The sequence below is a fragment of the Syzygium oleosum genome, unplaced genomic scaffold (genome assembly GCF_021117445.2).
Source record: "Syzygium oleosum isolate NSW1041296 unplaced genomic scaffold, Sole_v2.1 Sole_v2.02, whole genome shotgun sequence".
Classification (NCBI taxonomy): domain Eukaryota; kingdom Viridiplantae; phylum Streptophyta; class Magnoliopsida; order Myrtales; family Myrtaceae; genus Syzygium; species Syzygium oleosum.
Genome location: NW_026607486.1, coordinates 3982727 through 4001463, shown reverse-complemented (window position 1 = coordinate 4001463; position 18737 = coordinate 3982727).

Below are 18737 nucleotides of genomic sequence, written 5' to 3'. Positions count from 1 at the left end.
CCGGCCCTCGAGGAGCAAGAAGGAAGGTCGGAATTGCACCTCTACCGCGAGTGACGGGGGTGGTGGCCTCTGCAGACGACGGATGACGGAGGAGCCGAAGAAGCCGCTGCTCGAAAGGAAGAAGAGGTAAGAAATAAAAATTTTAGGGTTTACATAACCCTTTTTACCTTTCTATTTCTATTTCTACTTCTGAGAACAAAGAAGTAGATATTTTCTACTTCTTATTTCTGCTGCAAATCTATTTCTTGGCCATTTTTTTATTTCTGGGAATAGAAAATTAAAATGCGTTACCAAACAAGTTTCTATTCTTTTTTTGTTCCAGGGAACAGAAAAACAGAAAAAGAGAGAAATAGAAGTGTTACCAAATGCGCCCCGAGAGCTCCCGGGGAAAGAGAAGAAAAGAAGAAAATAAAGGGGCGAAAAGAGGAAGAAGAAAAAAAAGGAGAAAAAAGAAGATGGTTTTGCGCCACGGAGGTCTCGCCAAGCCGATTTGACTTCGTAACGCAACGCTCGATAAACACTCGCGCTTCTCGTTCGTCTAATTGGAGTATTTTTCAGGTTAGGGTTCAAATTTTGGAGTTTGGTGAAAATCAAGCCGCGAAGTCCGATTTTTGAGTCGTTGAGCTGCGTATATATATAGAATTGATAATTTAGGGTGTCATGGAGCCGTGTGATTTTATGGAACTCGATTTGGACTTGCGGTTTACTCGAAACAAATTTTTGAAGTTGGCTGCAATGGGTGAATAGTGCACGACAGCAGCTTTCCATGCCGATTTTCATTGCCTTTGGCCCGCTTATGGATCAGCCAAGTTGGGTTCTTGTAGTGCTCTGAATGGGCTTTCTTTTGACTATAAGCTCGCTTGGAACGGAGTTTAGTGGAGAAAGTTATGGCGCAACCAAGTTTCGCGTTCGAGCTCCGCATTGCGGATGGCTTTAAGTAATCACTTTGGGTGAGCGATTTGTGGGCGCCTTTTTGTCATTATGTTAGCGTCTAAGCCTAGTTTAGCTGAGTTGCAGTTGAGGTAGCTCTTTACTCGATTTTAACGTTGTTTCTCGCTTATTTGATAGGATTGCGAGTTCGACGGTTCGAGTAATCTTTGTTATTTGATTGTAGGCATTTCCAGGTGAGCGGTGCTATCCCTTTTTTGAGTTTCTAAAATCATGTTTTGAAAGTGATAAGGATTTGAGTATCGTATGAGTTACTAAAACATGTTTGTTGCATAAAATCCTAGATCAGGTAATTACTACCTTTTGATATTTGAGAACGATTTGAGAAATTTGATAATGGTTTTAAGAAAAATATTGTTAACGGATATATTTGTATTATGTTGCGAATTGGGTTATGGAACGAGGTTTAAGATTATTTGAGAAACGTTTTATGGAAGATGTTATTAAAGGTTATACATATTGATTTGTGAATTATGTTTATGAAATGGATTATGAAATGGTTTTGGAACCATATTGTGATTTATGAAATGGTTATGAAATGATTTATGGATTTAGCATTGTGGAGGATATTGTTGAGGACAAATGTTTAATGCTCAGTGTCTCTGTGAACCCAATGAGGGTTTGTGGATGCGCATACTAGTCTAAAATATCCTTGTGGGCTGAGCCACCAGCTTATAGTAGATGGAGACCTTGCCAAAGGTGGAATCTTGGTTCCCTTTTCATGGGGCGTTTTCTGTGATCATAGTTATATTTCTGAGCATGAGATTGGTTAATGGAATGAACCATTGGCGTGTGTTTTTCGATGAGATTGGCTAATGGAATAGACCATTGACGTGTGTTTTTCGATGAGATTAGCTAATAGAATGGATCATTGGCATGTGTTTTCGATGAGATTGGCCAATGAAATGGACCATTGGCGTGTGTTTTTCGACAAGTTTGGCCAATGGAATGACCATTGATTTTTGCTTTGATATTATTGATTTAAATGAGTATTTTTTTAATTGTATAAAGTCTTGTTGAAATGAAACAACTCGTATTTGATTTGATATATATATATATATATATTATATTATATCTTTGGATTGAAGTTTGAGCTTCCGGTATTGTTATATGTATGTGCATAGTGACTGCTCGATCTACTTAGAAGAAATATGCACTACTTACTGAGTTGTAGTTGCTCACTCTTTCTTTTTCTAATCTTTTAGGTTCTTTGGTTAGTAGACATTGGAGTGAGAGCGATATCAACAGGGATCTTTTGAGAGTTTGTTCTTTGGTTGTGGTTTCAGGTTGCGTCCTTCGGGTGGAAGGACGGCCATGTTATCTTTCGTCCTGGTAGGTTTCGGGGTGTGATATTAATAATACTATATCACTTTGACCAAAAAATAATATTACTATATTACTTTGACCAAAAATAATAATACCATATCAGCGCCAAAGGAAAGAAAGTAGGAGAAATGACAACACTCTCTTTCCCTTTCCCTTTTTTTCTCCCCCTCGAAACATCATCGTATCATGATTACGACTCTTGAAAATGTAAGATCATCATGAAATTCTTGACAGCTCTCGAACTACAACATTGAAGTCAGTCCAGTCCATGCGTATTCTTTACAATGAATCAGTCTTGTGCATTTCCATGTAAATTTATAACATTGTATAAGTTACTAGCTCCGGCGCCATTGCATGTGATCCGGCAATGGCTATTTTGTCCGGGCAATTTCTTATCTTTGATACATTCATTCGGTATCTTTTTGTAAGCTTTCATCGCCGATTTTTTTGTAGGCCAAACTATGATTGAGTTTCCCATCGATCAAAGTTAGGTCATTCACAAAAGACTTTTTATACTTTTTGTTCTATGTGCATATCAATAAAAAAAAAAGGGATAAGTGCACTACAAGTCCTAAAACTTGTCACAAAAGTGCGTTTAAGTCCTAAAACTTGCAAAAAGTTCATTTGAGTCCTAAAACTTGTTAAAATGGTTCATTTGAGTCCTAAAGTTAACACCGTTAGATTTACTAACAGAAAATGCTGACGTGGCGCTGACGTGTCATTTTTAATTATTTTTCTTGAGACACGTGGCGCCACGTCAGCAAAAATAAAAATAAAAATTGAAAAAAAAACCAAAAAAAGGAAAAAAAAAAAAAAAAACCGGCGATGGCCAAGCCCAGCGGCCACCGCCGGTGGCCGAAGTCCGGCGGCCGGGAAGGACCGGCGAGGGTCGCCTGGGCCTTCCCGAAGCCCGGCGACCCCAGACTGGGAGGGTCGCCGGCCCTCGCCGGGGACTCGCCCGGGCCGGCGGAGGTCGCCGGGCTTCCGGAAGGCCCGGCGACCCTCGTCGGCCCCGGCGAGTCCCGGCGAGGGCCGGCGACCCTCGATCTAGGGGAGGGCGCGACCTCGCCCGGATCTCGAGCGAGGGTCGCCGGCCCTCGCCCGGGGCCGGCGAGGGTCGCCGGGCTTCGGGAAGGCCCAGGCGACCCTCGCCGGTCCTTCCCGGTGGCTGTGGCGGCGGCCACCGGCAGTGGCCGCCGGGCTTGGCCACCGCCGGTCCTTTTTTTTTTTTTTTTTCAATTTTTTCAATTTTTATTTTTATTTTTGCTGATGTGGCGCCACGTGTCTCAAGAAAAATAATTAAAAATGACACGTCAGCGCCACGTCAGCATTTTCCGTTAGTAAATCTAACGGTGTTAACTTTAGGACTCAAATGAACCATTTTGACAAGTTTTAGGACTCAAATGAACTTTTTGCAAGTTTTAGGACTCAAACGCACTTTTGTGACAAGTTTTAGGACTTGTAGTGCACTTATCCCAAAAAAAAAGATCCCCTCATCTAATTTTAATTGAATTGCTATACATAGTTAGGTCAAAGGATATCGTGTGTCACCTAATTTGACGACAAACCCTAATCAAACTATAAGAGAGAGATTATTTTCCACTTATACTAAAGTAGCGATGGTTATAACACCGCATGGAATTTGCATGGGTTATCAAACAACTAAGAATCTCAAAATGCATGGCTTGCTTACTTGTACAGATAATTTTCCCTTTCTTTTTATCCCTACAATTTCGTGATCATGAATATCTATTTTTTTCATATACAACGAGTAAATATATGATTTTAAAATATATTTCATTGTAGTTTGGAAACGATGATATTACTCAGAACTATTTGTTTGAGTAAAGATTTTCGTCCCGGTATGTCGATAGTTACTTGCGCATTAAGCATTTCTAGATTAATAAGAGAACCTTAATTTTAGACCTAATTACACAAAGTTGAACCAAGAAAAACCAACACTAATTATCGCCTAACATCTCTAACACAGACGCATAGCTGTTTTTTTTTCCAACGGATAAATGGCTGCAAGACCAAGCACGTGTTTCAAGATTGGCCGTACAAAAAGCCACGTGTCTCCATCAATGTGCATGGAGGACCTTCCTGAGAAAATATTGAGTAGTCTCGGCCCACCAAACAACTTGATGATAGGCACGCATCTCTCGAATGGGCTCTACTTTTTAGATCCTTTGTCTTGCCCCGTACAAGAAAATGCGTCGGACTTGTCACGTCAGCAATGAGTCACTTTATTCAGAGTGCGACAAGTGTTCATTGAACAATTTTTGAAACTCCCTCTTATCTCTGTCTCCGTTACTTCTCTGTTACCTCGCCCACCCCGCCTGTGGCCGGTCGCCGGCCATCGCCGTGGCAGCAAAACGAAAGGAGTCACGTTAGCGCCGGCCGTGACATGTAGGACGACTAGCGTTCATGTCAGTGATTTCCGGCGAAAATTGACCGGATGGATTGAATTGCAACAAATGAAAAAAGGTTCATAACTCAATTGATAAATAAAAAAAATTAAGAATAAATTGACACAATTGTAATAGGTTTATAATTTTTTTGATAATTCTACCATTTTATTTCTCACGGCCAGATTGCTCTCGACATTCACTAAACCGTGATCTTTATCCTTTGCTTCCTATCTTGGTCGAGCATTACACTTGGCTTCAAATGTATGTATTGAGCTTTACTACAAACCGATCTCTTTCCCACACTTAGCCAATTCGACCAGCTCTGATCCTTGAATTCGAACGCCCATCTCAATCTTTTTTTTGTTGTTGCTAAAACAAACCTTCCATTGCATCAGAGAAGATCAAATATTACACAGAAAAACTAGAGCCTACATCAACATGATAAATTAAAGAAGATTCCGCTAATACTAAGTTTTTAACTCTAGATGAGAGATCATTAAAAAAGAAAGATGATACAGTTCCTAACTGATAAAAAGCCCATTTTGCAAGCTCATGAGCAACAACATTACTAGATCTACTGATCCACTTCAAACTCCATTCTGGATTGTTGCTAAGTAGTACGCGAGAGTCCGAGACGAAAGGATGAATATACCAAGGACAAATGCCTTTTTGTTGAACAGCATCGATTAACACCTTACAATCACTTTAAAAAACCGTTTTGTGGATGCTAAGGGACTGAGCAGCTTTGCATGTGAGAAGAAGAGCTGCAGCTTCCACTTCCACTGGCGAGTTCCATCTTCCTCGTCTTGTCCATGCTTGGACAACTGAGCCTTTATACGATCGTGCAATAATACCTATGGCGCCTCTGTTATCTTTCCACGCACTACCTACATTAAATTTCAACTCTTGGTTTGATGGAGGAATCCAAGAGTTTGACCTTACCCCAATAAAACCTGGTTCCTTGCTTAACTTAACTTTGTTCTCCCTCTTGAACATATTTGAATATTCCAAGAAATCTTGTATGGCCATCTGAATTGCCTGGAAGGAACTAGAATAGTCTGATCATGTAGCTTTGCATTCCTACAACGCCACATTCTAGTGCAAAGAATTGCTGCATAAAGGGTGAAGAGCTTGCAATCCACTCCCGTTCTCTATGCTATTTTTCCTAGATCAAGAAAGTGATTCACCATCTCTTCCGGAGACCTGAAGTTCCAAGCAAATGAGATAATACCCCATGGGCTTTGTCTCCACAAAATTTGGGCTAGAGGACATCTTGTGAACAAATGTACTGAATTTTCCTCCGAAGCTCTACACAACGGGCAAGAGGGGTCTGGGATATGGATCAATTGAAACAAGTTAGCTCGACAAGGTAAAACGTTAGTCACTATCCTCCACAACATCATTTTGTGTCGCTCATGAGCTCTAGCTTTCCAGATTTTGTTCCAAATCCCGCGGTTGTTACCGTTTTCATTTTGCGACTTTATGAGTTTGTAAGCAGATTTAACGGAAAATATTCCATCGATAGTTGGATGCCAAATCAGTTTGTCTACCCCAATGGAGTTTGGCACATGGATCTAAAGGATGGCTTGGACTGAGGTTGGGCAAAATATTTGATTTAGACTTAATACATCCCAAGTTTTTGTCCCTGGGATAAAGAAGCTTTCTATCTTTCTATGCTTCAAAACAGGGTCTGGATCAATAAAAGAAGGTAGATGAGTTGAGACATTAGGAATGCAGGGGTGATTTCCGACCTCGATCGACTTTGCATCCCCTATTTGATATAGAGTTCCCAGTTTGAGTACTTCTCTGGTATCTATGATTGCCTTCCACAAAGGAGAGGTTGATGCCTTGACCTTGTGATTTCAGAAATTTGAGGTCTGTAGATATTTCCCTTCAAGGACTCGAACCCATAACTTGCCTCTATCTTGGATCATTCCCCAACCGAGCTTCAAAAGCAAAGCATTGTTGAAGTCCCTATTCTGCTGAAAACCCATTCCTCCACTCTTCTTGTTTCTACACAGAGAATTCCAACATTTAGGTGTAAAATATCTGTTTTTCTCGGTTGGCACACCCCAACAGAATTTTCTTATAGAGGCATCAAGTCTGTCACCAGTGCTCCGAGGCAAACGACTAGATTGCATAGCATAAATCGGTGTGCTTTGAACAACCGATTGGATATATGTTGCTCTACCCGCCCAAGATAGTGTCTTTCTTTTCCAGGAGCTAAGTTTGTTATCAACCTTTTATTCAAGGAATTGATATTTTGTCTTGCTTTTTCCTTGTCGGAGTCCCTTCTGAGGTTTAAAACTTCCCGCAAGTCTACCGTTGATGAGAAGAGAATAATGAACTGACGATACACATATTTTTATGAGCCTGCAAAAGTGAGACGAAAACCCCAATCTACAGAATATTGCATCAAGTATATTCCAATCAACTCTATCATAAGCTTTTGACATATCAACCTTGACTCCCATGAATGGACTCCCCTTTCTTTTCTTCCTCATGGAGTGTAAGATTTCCTGTGCAATTACAGAATTCTCTTGTATGCTTCTACCCGGAACAAAAGTTGATTACTGAGGTGAGATAATACGACTGAGGTACCCTTTCAGTCTATTTGCCAACAACTTAGAGATAAGTTTATAGCTCACGTTGCATAGACTTATGGGCTAAAATTGGTTAAAGGTGCGTGGATTATGAGTTTTTGGGATGAGTACTATAAAAGTATGATTGAGAAGATGAGGCAACTGACCTGTGTTAAAGATGTGCTGCACAAATTGGACAATCTGGGCCTCCACCACTTCCCAGCATTTCGTGTAGAAAATAGCATGGAATTCGTCTAGGCCTGGTGATTTAAGAGGGGCCATCTCTTTCAAGACGCTATATATTTCATCATTAGTTGGAATTGCCAAAAGATCCAAGTTTTCTTCGTCAGAAACTACCTTAGGGAAGAGTTCCCTAATGAGAGGGTGTGGATCTAGTGATAGTCCCGAGAAAAGAGAAAAGCTCTGTATACTTGGATAAAAAGAAGTTTTTAATCTCATCTATACTCATAAGCCATTGGCCTCCATCATCTTGAATTGCTAGGATGTAATTTTTGCGCCTTCTGATAGTTGTAGAAAGATGGAAGAATTTGGTATTCCGATCACCCTCCTGCAGCCATGATTGTCTCGATTTTTGCTTCTATATTATCTCCAATCTCTCCCATTGGTCGTTAATAGCCACCTTGATTTCTTTTTCCCTCCTGCTATGCTCTTCTGAAGGGTCATCCCTTTGAGTGGAATCAAGTGCTACCGTCAATTCCTTGAGGTGTTGTTGGCAAATACCAAAATGTTCCTTATTCCACCTTTTGAGAGCTATTTCTGTCGATTTCAGCTTCCTATGCCATGTGGTTAATGAATTGCCAACCACATTATTGTTCCAAGCCTTTTCCACTTCATTAACACAAGTTGAATCCCGTAGCCATGCGGCTTCAAATTTAAAAAGACGTTTCGAGTTATCCTCAATAGAAGTTGAATTCAGCAAAATAGGAGAATGATCTGAGTTTGCCACCGGCAAGTGGACAATCCCTGCTTGAGGGAATTTCTCACACCATGATGTCGAACAAACTGCTCGATTAAGTCTTTTCCGAACGCTTGCAAAGCCCTCTCTGCCATTTGTCCAAGTGTAAGGTTTGCCTTTGAACCCAAGATCAACACAACCCAATGTGTCCATAAAATCCACCAGAAAGTGACGAGATGGGCCTGGACCCCTTCTATTGGACGCCTCATAGCCATAAATAGTCTCATTGAAGTCTCCAATTCCAACCCAGTCTTCTCCTAAGTTTTGAACTCGGCTTGTGAAGTCTTCCCAAAACACTCGTTTAAGCCCACAATAAGGAGGTGCATACACCAACGAAAGCCACCACAATTGTTCGGGATTTTCTTTGTTAGAAATCTCTGTATGAATTTGGTTTTTGTCTGCAAAGGAAAAGGATAAAGGTATAGGATCTTTCCATATGATTGCTAGACCTCCCGCATTATTTTCCGCGAGAATAGAGAAGGACCGAGTAAATCCAATCCTTCTTGTAATAGTTTCTATCCGGCTGGCATCACATTTTGTCTCCAATAGAAACACGATATCAGGGTCACAAGATCGGCATGTGGCCTTCAACTCTCTCATTGTCGAGTTTCCCGCAATGCCTCGACAATTCCAGGCTATAATATTCATGTCTACAATGGGCACATAGCTTGGCTCGCCTCTAGAATTCTGCTGAACATAGCAAGGGTCACTCCTCGACCATCTAACACGTTCAACAAAAACTACAGCTTCCAGCGGCACTTCAAGAATGAAAAGAAAGCCATCTGCTAATTTAAGAAATCAGCTTTCTACTAGACATTTTATCAAACACTTTGTGTGCACCTTCTTTCACCTAACTTGGTGCTTGCGGGTCGTGCACTGTTCAGTGAGGCGGGTAGATAACCATTGGATCACCTACTCTACCAGTCACCAAACGAGTCACAATTGAAGGAGTATTTCCGGCACCTTCGAGTTGGTGTACCGGGACTCAAATTAGACGGCGTTGTAGTAGGTATACACAACCAAATGTGAGATTCCAGATATGTATATAGTAGGTGGAGGGCTCAAATCGGTTATGGATGGAGAGATATCATGGTTAGAGATGGAGGAATTCGTGGTGGGGATCTGGCTATGGATCCGGGTAGCTGGTCTTCAAAGGAGAGGGTTTGGATTTCCTGTAGGATGAGCAGGGAAAACTTCTAAAACGTGGGGATCTCACTCGTCAAAGGAGGAGCATCCGCGGCACGCCGAGACGATAGAAAAAGAAAAGAAACTCCTAGATTGAGGATAGGGAGAGAAAGCTCCCAGGAAAGGGAGAGGAAAGCTCTCAGGCGAGATGTCGAGAAATGGTCTTTCAACGCCCATCTCAATATTTATTGACCGGATAGTGATCTTTATTAAACAATCTTGAATTCTTGGTCAATCCTTGTCCCCTTTGTTGGCTGGCCATCCTCATCCAATCTTGAATTGTGGCTAGGCCTTGCACAATTCTTGGAATATGATCCACTTTGTCCAAAGAATATCCAACTCCAACATCTTGGAGTCAAGATCACCTCAGGCTATCTTGGAGTTAAAGCTATATCGCGCAATCTTTGAGTCATGTCCAAGCCCACTTATCTTGGAGTTAAGCTCACACTCACAATCTTGGAGTTGTGAATTCTAGCTCATCCCGCAAGTCAGGCTACACATCGGCTAATTTAGATGAAACTCATAGCTGAACCCATGAAAACAAGCTTTATTTGACTCGAATGCATAATGCCTAGACCTAAATGTGTCGTTTATCTAAATGCAGAGAAATTTAATAAAAGACAAGAGAGCCTTGCCGGCCCTCGCCCGTGGTCGGTTGTAGGCTATCACTAGGGCTTGGCGAAGGAAGGAGGAAAAGAAAAATAAAATAAAAAATTGTAAAAATTATTTACGTCAGTGATGGCTAGTCCCGGCCGTTGTCCATGTCAACATTTCTTGCCAAAATTAGTCGGAATGACTAAATTGACAATTTGTCAAAATGTTTATGACCGAATTGACCAAATTGAAAGGTCTTTGTGTGACACTCCAGAACGTCACGCGCGATACGAGTCTTTTGTTATTACTAATCTTTATTAATAATTTGGCCAGCGGAAGTCAAAGTCCGAACAAGTTTTAAACATGAATATCATACAAGTTTAGTCAAAATATTTTTGCTTCTTATTAGCAACACTTGTCAGATTTACAAGCCCAAACAAAACATCATATAAGTACAAAAAATAAAAGTCTGGGTAAGTCGAGGTTGCCTATCTCCATACTAGACTATACTCCAAAAATGTGTCTGAATAAAAGTCTGGTGATGTCATGAATCGGTAACTTCACCTAACCACCATCATCTAAGTCGAAGCCCCTCAACGGGTAAACTAACTCGCCATCAAGGTTAAAGTACCATGCAACAAAAAGATAATGAACCCATTCTGCCGAACCCACGTCAACCCAGACAATAGAGCTACATTTAGTATATACTACTTCAGATTCAGGCACAAGCACTTTTTCATAAACAACTTCATGATATATGGGAACTCCAAAACGTAGAGGCTGTGGACCATCCATCCTACATGTCTGAAAATAAAGGAACGAGCCGAGGTCCAGTAAATGAAATCTCTAGTTTTAAGTTAGGAAAATTAGCTTACTACTTCACCTGGTACAAACAATATACATGCATAACAAACAGTGTGCATAGAATTTGAATGAATGCTATACCTTTTCCATTTGGATATGCCACAAAATCTGAGCAATTCAACATTTCACAATACTTTTACTCAGACGCAAGCATATGATGTAAAATATTCATGCTCATGCGTTAGGTTCATTACTTCTGCCTCTCGAACACTCCCGGGGCATTCCGACCAACGGGTATTCCAACTTCGAGGCATCCCGAATGGGGGAAGAACAGCAGAAGTGCCAAAAGTTATGTACGGAGCTCACTTTGGTGCCAAAAGTTCCATTTAGATCACTTAAGTGCCAAATCGGAGGAAAAATGATCACTTTGGTGCCAACGGCGAGAGATTCCGGCCAAATTAATACGTGGCATTTATAATTAAATTTTTAATTTTAGTTGGATTTTTTTTTTAAAAAAATTAGTCTACGTGGCATTTCCACGTATATATTTCGATTTTTTAAATACTTTTATGAATTTTTTTTATGTTTTTTCTTCTTATCTTTTTTTCTTTTCTTTCTTCTCCCTTTGGTCACCGCCGGTGACCGGAGGCCGGCCATCGGCCGCCTGGCCTCGCCCGGACGAGGCCGCTGCCCCCCGCCATAGGCGAGGCCTGGCCAACCCTCGCCTGGGCGACGACGGGCAAGCCCCGGCGAGGTCGGCCTTGCCTCGCATGGGCGAGAGCGAGCCCCGGCGAGGGCTCCCCTCGCTAGATCCGGCGAGGCCGGCCATCGCCCAGGCCACGGTGGCCCCGCCGGGCGTCGCCTTCCCCCGGGCGGTGACCAAAGGGAGAAGAAAGAAAAGAAAAAAAGAAAAGAAGGAAAAAAGAAAGAAAAGAAAAAAAAGGAAAAAAGAAAAAAAAATTATTTAAAATAAAAAATGCTGACTGTACGTGCTGACTGTATCTCCGGCGAGCCACATCGGCTTCAGAAATTAATAAAAAAATGCCACGTCAAATTTCCGGCCAAACTGACCGGAGTTGGCACTTAAGTGATCGTTTTTCAAAAATTTTGGCACTTAAATGATCCAGATGAAACTTTTGGCACCAAAGTGAGCGCCGTACACAACTTTTGAAACTTCTAGTGTCGTTCCCCCCATCCCGAACACTCCTGAGGCATCCCGACACACAGGGCATCGCCACTGTTAAATTGTGAGTGACGGAATTTATATTATTCTCATGCAAGCCATGACAACTAAGTATTTGCATGCATATACTCACCTTATTTATATCATATGTCATTTAAAGCAATAAAATGCATCATTCAAGCAAATAAATATGAAGCAATACGGTTCAGACTCAAAAGGCTAAAATCTACTTAAGCTCAAAAAGTACACATATCCATATTTTTGTGATAAAACTTCCTCGGTTTAGAGAATACATTTATCTATACTTTGAAAGTAAAATCTACTCGAGTTCAAAATACATTCATCCAGACTTTGAAAGTAAAGTCTACTCGGGTTCAAAATACATATATCCAACTTTGAAAATAAGTCAACTCGGGTTCAAAATACATATGTCCAGACTTTGAATATAAAGTCTACTCGGGTTCAAAATACATATGTCCAGACTTTGAAAATAAAGTCTATTCGCGTTCAAATACATATATCCAGACTTTGAAAATAAAGTCTACTTAGGTTCAAAATACATATGTCCAGACTTTAGAAATAAAATCTACTTAGGATCAAAATATATATGTCCAGACTTTAGAAATAAAGTCTACTCGGATTCAAAATACATATGTCTAGACTTTGAAAATAAAGTCTACTCGGGTTCAAAATTCAAAATACATATGTCCAGACTTTAGAAATAAAGTCTACTCGGGTTCAAAATACATGTGTCCAGACTTTGGAAATAAAGTCTACTTGGGTTCAAAATACATATGTCTAGACTTTATAAATAAAGTCTACTCAGGTTCATAATACATACGTCCAGACCTTGAAAGTAAGGTTCTGGTTAGTTTTAAAAATAGACATGTCCAGATTTTGATGGAAAATCTCTTCGTTCTCAAAAATATACTTATCTAGATTTTGACAGTAAAGTCTGTTCAGTTTTAAAAGTAACCAGAACTAAAATTTGAGGCTAAAATCTGTTCAGCTCAAAAGTAAATAGAATCAGAATTTGAGGTTAAAATCTGTTCATCTCAAAAGTAAACAGAATCATCATTTACACTCACCTAATATATTCTATTTTGAGTAAAACGATTTTCTACTATTTTAAACATACATAAAACCAACAAGTCAATTTCCACAATCACCTCAAATATGATATTTACATGTTCAGATTTAATCATTGCACTTGCCGATTTTCAACACACTTTAAGGAAACAAAACACATCCAGTTGAACACGTACAGAACCAACAAAGCAGATCCAACCATCACCATATCTTCACTATTATCACACATCAGAATAGCATTTCTCAAGCAATCAAGTTAAAAAGTGTTAAGTAGATTTACGTAGCTTAAATCTAGAGTCTTCACTTACATTGTGCAAAAATCTGAACACCAAAAATTAAAGCTCTCCTGTAGATTTTGGATCGGCAATGGTGAAAGTAGAAAGTGAAGAAGGGAATTATGGTTTGGGTGAAAATTTCCTTCAGTATTTACTAAGATGAAAATGAGCTAGAGGAGTAGACGTTGAGGTAGATAAATACATTGCACTCACAGGTGGCACTTTCTATTTCCATCATGGCCAGATGTAAGAAATCAAGGGCTTAATTGGAAGGAGTGATGGCCAAGTAAAATGATTGCTTAAGGCTAGGTATCAAACTAGAACAAGAAGCTTGGCTTAAGAGGACAAGTGGCATGCGGCCAAGGCTTACTCCTCATAAGCCACATGAGAGGAGAGTCTGAAGAGATATTTTGGTGAGAATATCTCCCCCCGTTTTAACACCAATTAGAAATTAATAAAATGGTTAACACAACTTAACCAAAAATTAACCAATAATATTACCTACTAATTATCAAGACAACGGTAAATTAATTAACACCGCACTACTATTAACGTACGCAACAACATTTAAAATTTTAAACATGTCGAGCTCGGAACGATTACGTTCTCGAATTCGCGCCTCGCAATATATGGTCCAACAACGATTTCTACACGTCCGCATGAATACTAACTTAAATAATACTTAGCTTTATTATCTAAGTATCATTTTCGAACATGGAAAACTTCCAACGTCACATACATATTATTACAAAATTTCCGGATGTTACACTATGACTGAATTCACACAAGGGTCATAGGTTCATGACTTTTTTTGGTAATTTTCTCTAGCTTTGATTTTTTTCCAAAAGAGGAGAAGTCAGAAGAGGTTATTACTTTGCTGAAAATTGCTATCTCTAAATGATACATCTCGTGCAAATATACTCGCCCAACATGGAGGAGAATGCTGATTATATCTAATTACCCAATGACTGTCGAATCTAATTAAGCTTCAACAGTACACCGGTATATCTTTGGACGAGGTTGATTAGGAAAAAGGTCCAACGATTCCAAACAAAATTTGATCAGAGGGACGGCATAAAATGTACTCATAGGTAAACAAGACAACGACAGACTTCCTAATTTTGATGAGACAAAGATGCGAAACTACTGCTAGAGCAAGAACTTCACTGTCTTTCACATTCTTGAGTGTCGATAATTCCAGAGAAGAAACTTATGAGAAGCATAACTTTTCTTGGAAATAGACTTTATATAAAGACTAATACAGGATGAGTGGCAAAAAAACACTACAAGTGCCATAACTTGTTTACGGCGCTCACTTTGGTGCCATAAGTTTTTTTTTATCACTTTAGTGCTAAAATTTTTGAAAAACGATCACTTAAGTGCTAAAATTTTTGAAAAACGATCACTTAAGTGCTAACTCCGGTGCCGTACACAATTTTTCGCAGGAAATCCGACGTGGCATTTTTTTTTTATTAATTTCTGAAGCTGACGTGGCTTGTCGGAGATTGGCACTTAAGTAATCGTTTTTCAAAAAATTTAGCACTTAATTGATCGTTTTTCAAAAAATTTAGTACTTAAGTGATCATTTTTCAAAAATTTTGGCACTGAAGTGATCCAAAAAAAACTTTTCACACTTAAGTGATCGTTTTTCCTCCGATTTGGCACTTAAGTGAGCCGGCGAAAACTTTTGGCATTAAAGTAAGCGCCGTACACAAATTATGGCACTTATAGTGTCCTTTTGCCCAGGATGAGTAGTCACAAGAAAAGGAGGTAAGAGACGCATGGCTTCGCTCCACAAAATTGCAACTGCACTAATTGCGCTCCTTTGGTCATGCAACATTATAAAGGTGATCCAGATGAGACATTGGTATACAAAATCTGCAATGGAGACAAGGATACGTCCCTTGGGTACGATGAGGCGGTCGACAATCTCGTTCAAGATATAGTCGAGAATACATCGAATTCCGGCTTCAATTATTATGGACAGTATAGTGAATTTTTCGGTTCCAATTGGCTATGGCCACGGAGCATGCAATGGAATACTCACTCACTGAGGATTGTAACAAGTGCATGAGTCGCGCCGCGGATTTGTTGCATGATAATTGTTACCAAAGCACCGGCGGTCAAATTCAACTCCAAGACTGTAGAATCAAGTGTGAGAATTATAAATTCAACAAACATTAAGCTGCGCACGTTCATTAGGTGAGACTTGTGCTATATACAAATATGCATCTGAGTATGGTGAAAATAATATCAATAATCTATCATGGTCATATGAACCGCTCTTGAGAAGCTTTGTATCACGAATAATTCGAGAGGCAACATGATCTCTTGTGCTTCTCACTATGTTTAATCTATAATATCCAATATGTGTTCTTGACTTGTTCGGTTTCTCATGCAATCAATTTTATCCAAATAAACAACTGCACTTTATTTAGAAACGTTCAGTTAGATAAAATATCATGTTTCACTACTTTTCTTTATAAGCTGGCGGTACAAGTGCCGAGACCCTTCTACTTAGAGGTCCATAAAATAAATTTCAAGCCTATTAATTAGTTAAGTTAGGCCTTTGACTCGTGAAAGTGGCCCTGACCTAGAGGTGGCCACGGTTCGGAACCGACCGGTTCCGGTTCGTGGCCAAGTGTGAACCGGAACCGTCCGGTTCCGGGCCGGTTCCTATTTTTTTCTGTTTTTTTTCTTTTCCTTTTCCTTTTCTTTTTTTTTTCTTCCTCTGCGGCCGACCATAGCCGGGGCCGGCGCGGAGATCGCCGGCCTCTAGGCGAGGCGGCCCTCGCCGGCGTCAGGCGAGGCCGGCCCTCGCCCGGGCCGGGCGAGGTCGGCCTTGCCCGACGCCGGCGAGGTCGAGCCTCGCTGCGGGTGTGCGAGGCCGAGCCTTGCCGGCGTTGGGCGAGGCCGGCCTTGCCCAGCCTAGGCGAGGGCCGGCCTCGCCGACGCCGGCGAGGTCGAGCCTCGCCTGCGGTGTGCGAGGCCGAGCCCGCCGCCTCGCCGGGCGTCAGCGAGGCCGGCCTCGCCTGGCCCAGCGAGGGCCGCCCTCGCCCGACGCCGGCGAGGGCCCCTCGCCCGACGTCGGCGACCATCGCGCCGGCCCTGGCCATGGCCGGCCGGCGGCCGCGGAGGAAGAAAAAAAAATAAAATATAAATTATAATTTTAAAAAACAGAAACAAGGAAAAAAGACAAAAGAGAAAAAGGAAAAACAGAAAAGGAAAAGGAAAAGAAAAAGAAGAAAAATAGAAAAGGAAAAACAGAAATGAAAATAAAAAAAATTAAAAAAAATACTATTCTTGTGATAGAACATTATTCAATATAAATTGTGATTACAATGTAAATTGTACTCAAATTTGGGGACAAAAAGACAAGAGAGAAAGAGAGGGCTTCAACTTAATAAATTATCATTAAGCACATTACAATTCGTTACAACGATCTTAAAAAAAAAGGAGTACAATATATATACCCTAAAATTATCCCAAAACCTAAGCATTCCGTGCGCAGGGGACCAGAGGTCACATATCGTCGTATTATATTTCGGTTTCCCTAAGCTCACGTGGGCGTACCCGGTATGAGAAACAAGAGTTCCCGAAATATTTGCCAACTCCAATAGTTCTTTTACCCTCAATCGTCACTACCCGTTCCAGTACCGATAGTGGTAGCGGTAGTATCTCCGTCGTTAAAGAATTCGGATTCATTATTCCGATCTATCTCTTGTTGCCGGTATTGAGCCTTCGTCCAATCAGCAACACAAGCTTGCATCTCCACTGATTCTGGATCTAATCTTGAATGATGTTCGTTCAAAATATTACCTCCGGCACTGAATGCTTGTTCGACCGCAACTGTGGAACAAGGGGTTGAAAAAATCTGTTTTGCAATAAGAGAAAGGATTGGGTATTGGCTTGCGTGCCTCTTCCACCAATCCAAAATAAAAAAATCTGTACCACATTCGGCTTCAGTAAACTCAAATAAAATGGTTAGATAACTCTCTAATTCAGAAATATTTCCTATTACTCCATTTTGTTTTTTTTGTCTATGTAATAAAAGTTAGTACCCTCTACTAATTTTACCTGTACTGTCATTTTGTATCTCCGTAGATTGAGAAGATCTAATATCACCTAAATTATATTTAGTATAAAATTCATTATATAATTCTATTACTACGTTTTTAACCTCACGTACTATGGTTGTAACATTTGTCACATCATAATGTAAACATTGATAATACGCACGCAAAAAATCATTTAAGCCATCCAATTTGCAACGCGGATAAAAAACACAAGCAACTAAATAAATCATGGGAATTTCACTATAATAATGAAGCCATTTCATTTTCATTGCAACTATAGTATGTTGTAATTCAACATCATTTTCATATTCATCAAAAGTTCCGACAATATTAGTACACTCTACTAAAAATAAATGTGTAGTAGGATAATAAACACCAGACAAAGTATAAGTTGCATCATTAAAAACCTTTAAAAGATCTAAAATTTTTTGGCAAATATGCCACTCTTGTGGGTATAAATTAATCTCAGGTATATTATTAGAAATGAATGCACATAATAAATCTTTATATGCTAAAGATTCACTAAGCAAGTGGAAAGTAGAATTCCAACGAGTTGGAACATCTCTTGGAAATCTTTTTGGCTTTTTGCCATTATCTCTACAAAATCTACCCCATTCTTTCATTTTTTTGGGATGTTTCCATAAAAATTGAATCGCCGTTTTTATTGGTTGAAGAAAAATATCAAGAGTTTTCAAACCATCTTGTACACATAAATTTAAAACATAACAAGCACATCTAATGTGAAAAAATTTTCCGCCAAAAGCGGGTTTACAAATATTTTCTAACTCGGCAATTGAAGCGGCATTTGCTGCGGCATTATCAAAACCAATTGAAAAAATTTTGTTAAGCAAATAATATTCTTCTAAAACTTGCCTAATTAGTCTATAAATATTATTTGCCGTATGATGATCATCGAAAACTTTAAATGCAATAACTCTTTTTTGAATAGTCCACTCGTCATCTATCCAATGACATGTTATGCCCATGTAAGAATGATTTTGCCAATGATCACTCCAAATATCACTACCTATATGCACGCATCCATTAAATTGCATAAAAAAGTTTTGTAAATCATTTTTTCCATTTTTGTAAAGATCTTTAATTACTCGTTTAGTTGTATTTCTAGAAACACGTTTTGCTTGTGGAGCACATGCTTTTTGTACAAATTCATTAAAACCAAATCTTTCTCCAAAATTAAATGCTAAATGCTCAACGGAAATAAATTTGCCTAATTCTTCCTTATAAGTTTTTTCATTAAAACGAAATAAAGGGGAAGTGTTAGGATTGA